This window comes from Rhinolophus sinicus, linkage group LG06, assembly GCF_036562045.2.
Source record: "Rhinolophus sinicus isolate RSC01 linkage group LG06, ASM3656204v1, whole genome shotgun sequence".
Classification (NCBI taxonomy): Eukaryota; Metazoa; Chordata; class Mammalia; order Chiroptera; family Rhinolophidae; genus Rhinolophus; species Rhinolophus sinicus.
Genome location: NC_133756.1, coordinates 16,498,520 through 16,510,597, shown reverse-complemented (window position 1 = coordinate 16,510,597; position 12,078 = coordinate 16,498,520). Strand labels below are relative to the sequence as shown.

Below are 12,078 nucleotides of genomic sequence, written 5' to 3'. Positions count from 1 at the left end.
GTCCTGCTAAACCCATAGTCAGGCACAGAGGCAAGCTATGTAGTCATCAGCCCAGATTCTTATTACTTCAGTGCATTTAGAGAAAGCGCAATGCCTTTCCCACATGTTGAATTGATGCATTACTGACTTGGAGAGGCATTATATGTAGTGGGAAAAAATGTTGCTGGTACAAAGAGCATGGTACTGGATATTTCAAGTCCAGAGAATTTGGAATTTAGTCTTGAGACAACCAGCTGTATGACCTTAGGCAAATCACTTTGCTTCTCTAAGCCTCAGTTTTCCCAGCTACAGTTGGCTTAGTTCTTTAAAGACCCCCCAGCACTAAAATTCCTGTTTTATTTCTGAAAGACATGTGTTTTTAATCATTCTAAGCAAAAGGTATTTGTGCCAAATATTTAATAAGAAAATCATGTAGCTTTTCTCCAATGTTATGTTGTTTTCTTTTGAATACCAGTCAAGGCTTTTCACGGTAAGGATAATGAAAATATTAAAACAAGCTTCTAAAGGATATCTTTTAAATGGAATAAAATGTGAACACATTCATCTTGGAAACTGTAGGCGTTTGTATCTGGGAAGACAAGGACTTAAATCAGACCTCGAAGTTCATGGCCAGATCTGTATTTCTGGGACCACAGATGATAAGTGGGTTCACACTCTTGATTATTTGCCCCAATGGTGTGGAAAGTCCTGAAATACTGTTTATCTAAATTAGTATCCCCACTGCTGCAAACCAGCCATAAATTCCTAAAGTACTTCTCTAATTTTACAGTTTTGGGGGAGGGATGCAGAGGGACTTGTGGAAGTTAGGGTCAAGAACGTTTCCCAAGGTATCATGTCCAGCGTAGGCAGTGCAACTGTTATTCTTACTCTTCTATACTTTTAACGCTCCCTTCTATAAAGTCATGTAAATAGGTTATTTATAAAAGAACCCCCATATCAGTGTCCTTTAGCCAATTCCTGATCATTTCAGGGCTTTTGCAGTATAAATCAGGTTGCTATTCAGCTTTGCTTATAGCTGGTTTAGATTTCAGCTTTCTTAGATATGCTAAATCTGTTACCACCATCCTTCTGCTTTCCAGCTTTCAAAATTTTGTTACTGTCCTCTCTTTTCCTAATATTCTTCCGTGGGGGTTATGCCTTTTTGGGGGGGAATATGCCTTTAAAAACAACAACAACAAAAACCCTTTCCTGTCACTTTAGTGAGCTTTCAAAAGGAATAGGGCTTAATGCCTGTGTTTAATCTGCCATCTTTACCTAGAATCCTGTTTTCTTCATTTCCATCTCATTATATCTTTCAGTCCCTCACCACTCCTTCTTCCTCCACTTCCTCTCTCTCTCTCTCTCTCTCTCTCTCTCTCTCTCTCTCTCTCTCCCCCTCTCTCCCTCTCTCTCTCCCCCCCTCCCCCTCTCCCCTTCCTCCCCCGTTTCCTCTTTCTGTCATTTTTTCCTCATCCAATCTAGACCTTTTGGTACATTATTACTTAAGGTATTTCCCTCCATATTCTCACTCATTGTCCTTTTGCTATATCTGCCCTCACAACCTTCAACTTTGGATTCCTCTGACATCTACTTTGTCTACTCCTACATCTGTTCTGTTAAAGTTCCAGGAGAAATATTATGTCATGTTGTAAGTTGGCACCACTAAATTCATTATTCCCATCTTAGCCAAGCCCTCAGACCATTCCGCTTTCTTTGTTTTTTTTCTTTTTCTTTTTTTTAAGGAGAGCACAGCTCAGTGGCCCACGTGGGGATCGAACCAGTAACCTTGGTGCTACCAGCACCACACTCTAACCAACTGAGCTAACGGGCCACCCCCCATTCCGCTTTCTTACACCTATCCTAGACCACCTTTCCACTTCCCTCAGCAGCAATTCTCAACTATCACCACTTTCCTGTTTCAGAAAAATGACCCTGCCTCCGTCTGCAAGAAAATCCTAGCTAACAGATACTGATTTCCACAGCATATTACCCCTACCCATGGTTTATCTTTACTCGGCTCCATCTTCAGTTCCTTTTCTCTAGCCTTAGAGGAAGAAGTTTCCTTCCTCCTATTTAGAACCAGTCCCGTCACTTATGTCTTTTACCCCAGTCTCCTCTACTTCCCCTGGAACCTTGCTCCTTCCCATCATCTTCCAGGCTGAGTGAGGTCCTCCGTTATATGCTTCCATAGCATTCTGTGCTTGTTTTTCTGTCAGTACAATAAGGAGCTGCACTTAGAACTCTTTAAGAACTCTTCCAACTCTGGAAGTCTGTTTGCTGCTTTTCTTGGAGATGCCCTGAGTACCAATGGTGCCTTAACCCATTCTGCTGCATAGGCAGACCTTTGGTTTGGTAACTCCGTATGCACTCCTAACTTTCAACACCCTGTCATTCCTGGCACGTACAGTGACACCAAGATCAGGCATTTGGGGTGGTATGGAAGGTGCCTTTTTATAAAACAGCTACCAGGTAGTTATCCAACAAGTACTTGCCCCCAAATCTGTCTCGTTAGAATTATAGATAGCTAGTAAGCAACTATGCTTTATAGATCATATTCTTTCCTCTACGTCTGAGCAACCTTGGTTATTTCAAGCATACCTTGGTCTCTAGTTTCTTTTAAGTTGTAATGATTAGGCAGTAGGGAATTAGCTCCGACTCTTCTAGTAGGAGGGAAAATGCTTCTTTACTGGAACATGTTTAAGATTGCCAAATAAAGTAGGAGGTGATTGTCTGAGGGAGGTTGTTTATGTTGCTACTTTGAACACTTCAAGATAACTAAGTTATCACAGAAGGTTTTATCTTCAGTGGGATTGTTGTTTCTGGTTCTTATCACTCATTGTTTCAAGCTCCAGTTCCCCTGGCACCTGAATTCAGGAGCTATCCATGACATTCCCTTTACCTGTTAACATTCATTCATATTTATGCAAAGAGAAGCTTCTGTTACAGTTAAGTTTCTCTTGTATTTTGAGTTTTTGTTCAAGTTTTCTTCATTCTGTTCCCATTCCTTGCTATTCTCTTGTCTACAAGCTTTCAACTCAGTTTAGTTTGGAAAAGTTATTCTGTGCAGCCATATAAACTGTTAGGACATACTCGGTTTGTGGAGGCTTTCTTTCCTTCTTCACTGGTCACTGTGTAAAGGCTCAGCATACACACCAGTTCTCCCACCAGGCTAGAAATCTTTCAGGTCCCATTCACAGCAGTGCTGGAAGTCTAATAGTGTGTTCACATGGGGTGTCTAGATGAATTTCAGTTTTTAAACATGCAGCTACCATAAACTGCTTCTTTACCTGTCTGTCAGTCTTTTTCTACTCACTCTTCCAGGAAATGAGCGTTGTACTATGAGCATGTCAAGGAATAGAATTCCCAGTTTGCCTTTGAAATGAGCAGAATAAAAACAACTCATTTCCTCCTGTACACGTTTTGATTTAGGAGGTGGAGATGAAGGGAGCACATCCCCCAAAACATTTGGCATTACCCTGAGCCTACAGACCTTTGTCCTCATTCTGTAGCTTTAAAGGAAATGAGAGGCTGAAATCCTCTGAGATCTTGGTGGGGGGGAGGGGCAGATTACAGATCTTATTATTAACTAAAAAGACTCAGATATATTTTTTAGACTCATTAAGAGCTTTGGATATTTAAAATCTTAAGAAGTTTATTCTATTAGGAGCAAACTGGTATGATTTTAACGATAGTAATTTACTTGTTTTTAAGTAGTTCATCTTTCGTGGACATATTTCCTTTTTTCTGGGCTGCCTTTCTGAACTGCTTTTTATTCCCTAGCTCTATAGTTCTGCAGATGTTTTGTTCAGTGCTGGTGGCACACATAGCTCTATGTTCTGTTTTCTTTGAATTAAAGCAAAGCTCAGAAAAATCTTGTTTGCAGTCCTGCATAATCCTGAAGACCAGTGTCCATGTGGTAGCCTTTCTCCTGGTTTCCCTACGGATCTTAAAGCTTTGTCCCTGACACACAGTACTTCAAGTTGTTAATATTAGGAGAAAATTTGGGTAAGTAACTATTGAAACACAGCTTGGTCCTTAAACTCCTTGACATTTAAAAATAATCTGTCTAAAGCAGGCAGCTGCTTCTTTGGAAGCATTTCTTAATATCTGCTTTCCTGCTCTCCAAGAATGAGGAAACCTGGAAGCAGGATGATAAAGAGGTAATTCCTCTAGGTTTGTCTTAGGTCAAACCTAAGTACAGATACCCATTCCTTAGCAGATTCCTTTTTGAATGGTACTAGAGGCTAATAAACTCCTAAGTAGGATGTTCCATAAGGGAGCAAGTATGAAAGCAGGGATTTTTTATCCCAACCAAGCGTTCTACCTTCCTTGCTCTGAGTTTAAATGTGAGACTATTTGGAGCAGGGCCTCATCTATATGTAGCTCCTAGGGTTATCTGTGGAGAAAAGAAAGAAGTTGCTTGAGAGATCTTACGAGGTAGTAGAAAAGTTTTAGGGCTGCAGGAAGGCCGCAGTGGGGAAAATGGCGGACGGAAGGGTGGGAGAGGAGAAGCCTGAGAAGTCACCCCGAGTTGGAGCCGCCGGAGGACCTGAAGAAGAAGCAGAAAAACCTGTGAAAACTAAGACTGTTTCTTCCAGTAATGGAGGGGAAAGTTCCAGGAGCAGCGCTGAGAAGCGATCAGCTGAAGAAGCTGCTGCAGACTTCCCAACAAAACTTGCAAAGATCTCCCAAGTTTGGATTTGCCATAAATAGTCAGACGACAAAGAAAACCTCAGCCATATCCATCAAACTTGGATCAAGTAAGCCTAAAGAAACTGTTCCAACTCTTGCTCCAAAAACCCTTTCAGTAGCAGCAGCTTTTAATGAAGATGAAGATAGTGAACCAGAGGAAATGCCTCCAGAAGCAAAGATGAGAATGAAGAATATTGGAAGGGATACACCAACATCAGCAGGACCAAACTCCTTCAGTAAAGGAAAGCATGGGTTTTCTGATAACCAGAAGCTATGGGAGCGGAATATAAAATCTCGTCTTGGAAATGTCCATGACTAAGACAATTAAATGATGTGTTTTGAAATTGGGGTGTGGAGTGGGTGTAAAGTTAAAAGGAACAGTTTCCTTTTTAAAGAATGATATAAGACTATCTTTGGAGCCGCCTTTTTTTTTTTTTTTTTTTTTTTTTTTTTTTTAAGATTGAGTGGTACACTAATAAATGAGAGTTTGAAATTAGAGGTAATTTATGTTTTATATACAGATTTCAAGACATTTGCTAATTTTGTAGTTTCGTGTGATTAGTTTCCAAAGGTTAGAGATAATTTTTAAAAAATCAGAAATGGAACCTTTTTAGGAATTGCATGCTTTTTTAGACAACTATTAGCACATTAAGAAGGAAGCAAAAAGTTATTGTCTGTTTAAACTGCAAGCAATTACTCTCTAACTTAACTTCCTCATTAACCTAAACTTTCTGGCTCTCAGGAACAGCCTTATAGAGAAGGGAGTATTATATTGGGAAGAAAATGTTACTGAACTATTGACTGAAAGTAAATTAGATAAAGTTACAATATTGCTTTTTTTCCTACTGGGCATTTGTTTTGTGTCAAGTCATAAATTAGATATTGCATTGCTATCAGTGGATACAGATGCTTAGTTCTTTAAAAAAAACTTAAAAATTTTATGTAAACTGTTGAGTATTTGAAATAGGCCACTTCACCTTAACGGGTCTTGTCTACCTTCATTAGTCTTCAAAGAACAACTATTTGCTACCAAAGTAAATCAATATTTTGGATGTGCTTCTCTTGGTTTTTGTTATAGCTAGTTCCTTAAGCATTTCCACCAGATCTTGAGGCAAGTCATAAGGAAGCTGTTTCTTTTAAAATACAAACCACCACCAAAAATTTTAAATGTACATAGTGCTTAAATATTGGGCTGTTTTATTTTTAAAAGATAAACACCAAAAAAGTCAGCGTCGTGTGAAGATGGAAATGAGAAAGATGCACTTTCTGTAACTTTGTCAAAACTTTTAAGTTACTAACTTGTGAAATCCAATTTGATTTGAACTTACTGTAGGAATTCTTATTTAGTACAATAATATGGTTTCGGTGTATACGTACTAACAGTGGCCTCTCAAAAGCACATTTTAGGTACTGAAAATAGAAGGAAAGAAAATGCATCTTTAAACATTTTATGGAATCTTCGACCACTTTGTTAGAGCTGTGTGCTGTAGGGTTTTTATGTTTGTTTTGTATTTTTGTATTGTATATGAATTCTTTTTTAATGTGACAGTTAAACACATCTTTAAAGGCACAGACATAGATAAAAGAAAAATGCAGTATAATCATTTCCTTGAAAACTACTATGTTATATTTGTGGGCAGCTTCAGACTCTCTTAATGGTGGTTACTAGGTAATAACTCAGCTCTTTTAATGAGTAATAACTCCAGAGAAGCAGCCTATATATATTCTTAATATTTGTTCACAGGCACTTACAGTTAGAGTAAGCCCCAAGTAAAACAATGGAAATGTGCATCGAACTATTAGTTCTTACTTACATGATTTAATTATATCAAGATACATGAACTTGCTTTAATATAGGCAGACTTTTCATTTTTGTCCATTTTACTGTTTATGTTGAAATAACATCCCTCTCCTACATATTCTTTTCTTGACTCAAATGAAATATTAACATAAGGTCAAGATGGGAGAGAGAAGCGACTGAGATGAATGTCTTTACTAAAATAACCAATAAATTTGTCAAACTCAAAAAAAAAAAGAAAAGAAAAGTTTTAGGTTAAAACCTAGGTTTTAACCCCAGTACTACTACTATCTCCCTTTGTGTCCTAGAAAAGTTACTTAACCTGAGTCTGTTTTCTTCATCTGTTAAAATAAAGACAGATGTGCTCGCTTTGGCAGCACATACACTAAAATGAAGACAGAGATGTTATGAAGATTAATATATGTGAAAGCACGTTGCAAAATGCTTGCCACATAAAAACTATTCAACAAATGTTGGATTCCTTCCTTCCTTCCTCCCTTCTTTCCTCCCTTCCTTCCTTCCTTCCGTCCTTCCTTCCTTCCTTTCTCTCTTCCTTCCTTCCTTCCCTCCCTTAAGTAACTAGAATCATTTAAAGTGTTGGGTTAAAGTGCACACATAGCGTTATACTGAAAACAGATGAGTGTTCAGAGCGGAAGAGAGCCCTGGGCTAATCAGCGTGGTAGAGTCTGAGCCACAAAGATCATGTGCTACATTGTGACCGACTCAACTGACTCAAGAAGAAATAGAAAATCTGAGTAGACCTGGAACAAATAATGAAATCAAATTAGTAGTTAAAACTCTTCCAACAAAGAAAAGGCAAGGCCAAGATGGTGTCCTTAGTTAATTCTATCAAATATTTAAAGAAGAAATAGTACCAATTCTTCACAAAGTTTTCCAGACTGAAAGACGAGGGGACACTTCCCAATTTATTCTGTGAGGCCAGTATAACTCTGATACTAAAGCTAGACAAAGAATGTACAAGACCAGTAATTCTTCATGAATATAAGTGAAAAAATACTCAACAAAATATTAGCAAACTGAATCCAGCAATATACACACCATGAGTGAGATTTATCCCAGGGATGCAAGGCTCGTTTAACATCTGAAAATCAATTAATGTAATACACCACATTAATAGAATAAAAGATAAAAACCACATGATAATCTCAATAGACAAAGAAAAAATATTTGACAAAATCTAGCACCCATTCATGATAAAAACTGTCAACAAACTAGGAATAGAAGGGAATCTCCTATGCATGATAAAGGGCATCTACAAAAAGACTTATAGATAACATTTTATTTAATAGTAAAAGATTGAATGTTTTCCCCTAAGATGGGAACAAGGCAAGGATGTCCAGTTGAGTTTTACCAAATATGTCAGTGCAACTCAGTGAGCAAAGGATAGTCTTTTACACAAATAGTGCTGGAAAAATTTGATATTCACATGCAAAAAGACTAATTTAGACTCTTATCTCACTTCATACACAAAAATGAAATAGACCTAATGTAAGAAGACTATAGACCTAATGTAAGAACTAAAACTATAAAAATTTTAGAAGAAAACATAGCAGACAATCTTCATGAACTGGGGTTAGGCAAAGAGTTCTTAGATACACCACCAAAAACATACTCCATAAAAGAAAAAAAAAATTGATAAATTTTTTTCTTCAAAATTAAAGACATTAAATCTCAAAAGACACCATTAAGAAAATAAAGACGGCAGAAGGTCCAAAGTGGCGGAATAGACAATATAATTATCATAATGCTATTTAAGGTATATATAAAAGCATGATTGTGAAAACCAGAATTTTTTAACAGCAATCAATGACAGAATTAGAAATTAAAGTAAAATATTTCCATTTCAAAACATACTGTTTCCCCAAAAATAAGACCTACCTGGAAAATAAACCCTAGCATGAATTTTAAGGATGACATCCCCTAAACATAAGCCCTAATGCGTCTTTTGGAACAAAAATTAAGGGCCAGCCCCAGTGGCTCAGGTGGTTAGCGCTCCGTGCTCCTAACTCCGAAGGCTGCCGGTTCAATTCCCACATGGACCAGTGGGCTCTCAACCTCAAGGTTGCCAGTTCAATTCCTTGAGTCCCGCAAGGGATGGTGGGCTGCGCCCCCTGCAACTAGCAACTAGCAACTGGCAACTGGACCTGGAGCTGAGCTGCGCCCTCCACAACTAAGACTGAAAGGACAACAACTTGACTTGAAAAAAAGTCCTGGAAGTACACACTGTTGCCCAATAAAGTCCTGTTAAAAAAAATAAATTAATATAAGACCCGGTCTTATTTTCGGGGAAACACAGTAGTAGTTAAATAATTATGTTTAGCCACTTAATCTATAAAAACAATAGTATAGAAAACTATACTATTGTTAACATATGCATGTATATATTTCTCATTATTTATGAAAGTTTCTGGAAGACTTATTTAAATATTGTTTATTTAAAACCAAATGGTTTATTTTCACAGTGTCAGTGGGATTTGAATATCACTTCTCTGCTAAATTTAATTCATAGTAGGAACCTGAGCTCCACAAAATCAGCTTTATTAGTTTTACATCCTTTACTTTTTGAGTATTAACTAAAGTTTAATATAGGTAATGGAATGTTTTAAATAATAATTTTAAACATTCTACTCTTATTAAAACTACTGCCTAACAAAATGAAACCCAAAAAAAGGAAAAGATAAGAACACTTAACAACTTAATAAGATGACAAACAACCCAATTTCAAAAGGGACTAAAATTTTGAAGGGGCATTTCACCAAAGAAGATATACAAATGGCTAATAAGCACATGAAAAGATTGTCGACAGGGGCGGCCAGATGGCTCAGTTAGAGCAGGAGCTCTTGAACAACAGGGTTGCTGGTTCGATTCCCTTATGGGCCGGTGAGCTGTGCCCTCCACAACTAGATTGAAGACAGCAAACTGCTGCTGAGCTTCCAGAGGGGCGGCCAGATGGCTCAGTTGGTTAGAGCACCAGCTCTCAACAACAAGGTTGCCAGTTCGATTCCCCGCATGGAATAGTGGGCTGCACCCCCTTCAACTAAAGATTGAAAATGACAACTGGACTTGGAGCTCAGCTGCACCCTCCACAACTAGATTGAAGGACAATGACTTGGAGCTGATGGGCCCTGGAGAAACACACTGTTCCCCAATAAAATTTATTTTAAAAAAAAAAAAAAAGATCGTCAACATCATTAGTCACTAAGGAAATGCACATTTAAACCACAGTGACATAACACTTCACATTCACTAAAATGGCTGTAATTAATAAAAAAACCCAGAAAAGGCAAATCTGTAGAGACAGGAGGCAGATTAGTGATTGCCTGAAACTGAGGGTGAGAAAGGGGATTGGTTGCAAACCGTCATGTGAGATTCTATTCAGGTGATAGAAATGTTCTATAACTGGATTGTAGTGATAGTTATACAGCTCTGTATATTTTCTAAAAATCGTTTAATTCTACACTTAAAACAGATGAGTTTTATGGTAGATAATACTTTGATAAAGCTGTTTTTAAAAAGATACACCTACAAAACAATCAGCCAAATTTAGGACATGGAGTGTTCTACAAAACAGGTGACCCACTCTAATAATAATGGCTTGGCAGGGGAATAAAGAAGGGGAACTTTATAGAATTATTTTGTAATGAAATAACCAAATGCAATGTGAGACTTTGATTGGATCCTGATTTGGACAAACTAACTGTAAAAAGACAAATCTGACTATGGATTGGATAGTAGACGACATTATGAAATCGATAATTTTATTAAGTGTTGTAGTGACATAGTGATTATATTTTAAAGTCCTTATCAGTTAGAAATGCATATTACACATTCTGAAGTATTTATAGGTAAAACAACATTAAGGTTTGGAGTGTGCTTTAAAGTACTATATTAGTTTGCTAGGGTTGCCATAATAAAGTATGGGTGGCTTATAATAACAGAAATTTATTGTCTCACAGTTCTGGAGGCTAGAAGTATGAAATCAAGGTGTTGGCAGGGTTGGTTTCTTCTGAGCTCTGTGAGGGAGAATCTGTTCAATGCCTCTCTCATAGCTTCTGGTAGCTTCAGGCATCCTTGGCTTGTAGATAGCATTCTCCCTGTGTCTTCATATTGTCTTCCCTCTATGCACAGCTGTCTCTATTCAAATTTCCCCTTTTATAAGGACACAAGGCATTGGATTAGGGTCCCCCCAATGACCTCATTTGAACTTGATCATCTGCAAAGATCCTATTTCCAAATAAAGTTACAATCACAGGTACTGGGGGTTAGGAATTCAAGGTCCACTGGGGGATACAATTCAACCCATAATAAATACAACAAAAAATTTTAAAAGTTTGGAAAATGTTTATAGTTGCTGAAGCTGTCTGATGGGTGCATGATAATTTATGTTCTTCTCTGATTTTGTGTATGATTGAAATTTTCCATAATAAAAAAATTTTAAGAAATGTCTGTGTGAAAGAGATTTAAATTGATATTTGTATACTCATGTTCATAGGAGCATTATTCACAATAGCCAATATGTGAAAGCAACCCAAGTGTCTATAGACAGAAGAATGGATAAACAAAATATGGTATAGTAGCCCTCCTTATCTGTGGTTTCATTTACCCACGGTCAACAGAGATGGGAAAATGTTAAATTCCACAAATAAATATTTCGTAAGTTTTGAATTGTGCGCTGTTCTGAGTATGAGCGTGATGAACTCTCATGCCGTCCAGCTCCATCCTGCCTGGGACGTGAATCATCCCTTTGTCCAGCGTATCCACGTTGTATATGCTGCCTGTCTCGGCTATCAGCTGGACTGTCACAGTATTGCCGTGCTTGTGTTCAAGTAACCCTGATTTTATTTAATAATGACCCCAAAACACAAAAGTAACGATGCTGACCTTTCGGCTATGCCAAAGAAAAGCCGTAAATTGCTTCCTTTAAGTGAAAAGGTGGAAGTTCTCAATTTAATAAGGAAAGAAAATAAATCATGCTGAGGTTGCTAAGATTTACAGTAACAATGAGTCTTCTGTCTGTGAAATTGTGAAGAAGAAAAAAGACAATCATGCTAGTTTGCTAAGAGAGACAGAAACCACATTCACAGAACTTTCATTACAGTATGTTGTTATAATTGTTCTATTTTTTTGTTAGTTTTTCATTTCTCTATGCCTAATTTATAAGTTAAACTTTGTCATAGGTATGTATGTATGTATGTACGTATGTATAGGGGAAATATTATATATGTGTGTGTGTGTGTGTGTGTGTGTGTGTGTGTGTATATGGGGCTCAGTACTATCCCCAGTTTCAAGCATCCACTCGGGGCCTTAGAATGTACCCCCTGCAGATAAGGGGGGACTATTGTTGTCAGATTCATAAATACATAAAATAAAATGGTTGTTGCAAGTGGCTGGGGGGCTGGGGGGGAAGGGGAATGGGAACTTACTGTTTAATAGGTACAGAGTTTCAATTGGGGAAGATTGTAAGTTCTGGAGATGGATGATGGTCATGGTTGCACCACAATGTAAATGTACCTAATGCCACAGAACTGTATACTTGAAAATGGTTAAAATAATGAATTTTATGTTATGCATATTTTACCATAATAAAA

General features: G+C 37.6%; 1 protein-coding gene and 1 pseudogene across 2 annotated transcripts in view; both read left to right on the top strand.

Moving 5' to 3' along the window:
• Positions 1-12,078, top strand: part of EIF2B3 (eukaryotic translation initiation factor 2B subunit gamma) — a 111,148-nt gene that overhangs the window by 60,632 nt on the left and 38,438 nt on the right. The gene's annotated exons all lie outside the window — the stretch shown is intronic.
• Positions 4,447-5,199, top strand: LOC109437360 (PEST proteolytic signal-containing nuclear protein; annotated as a pseudogene).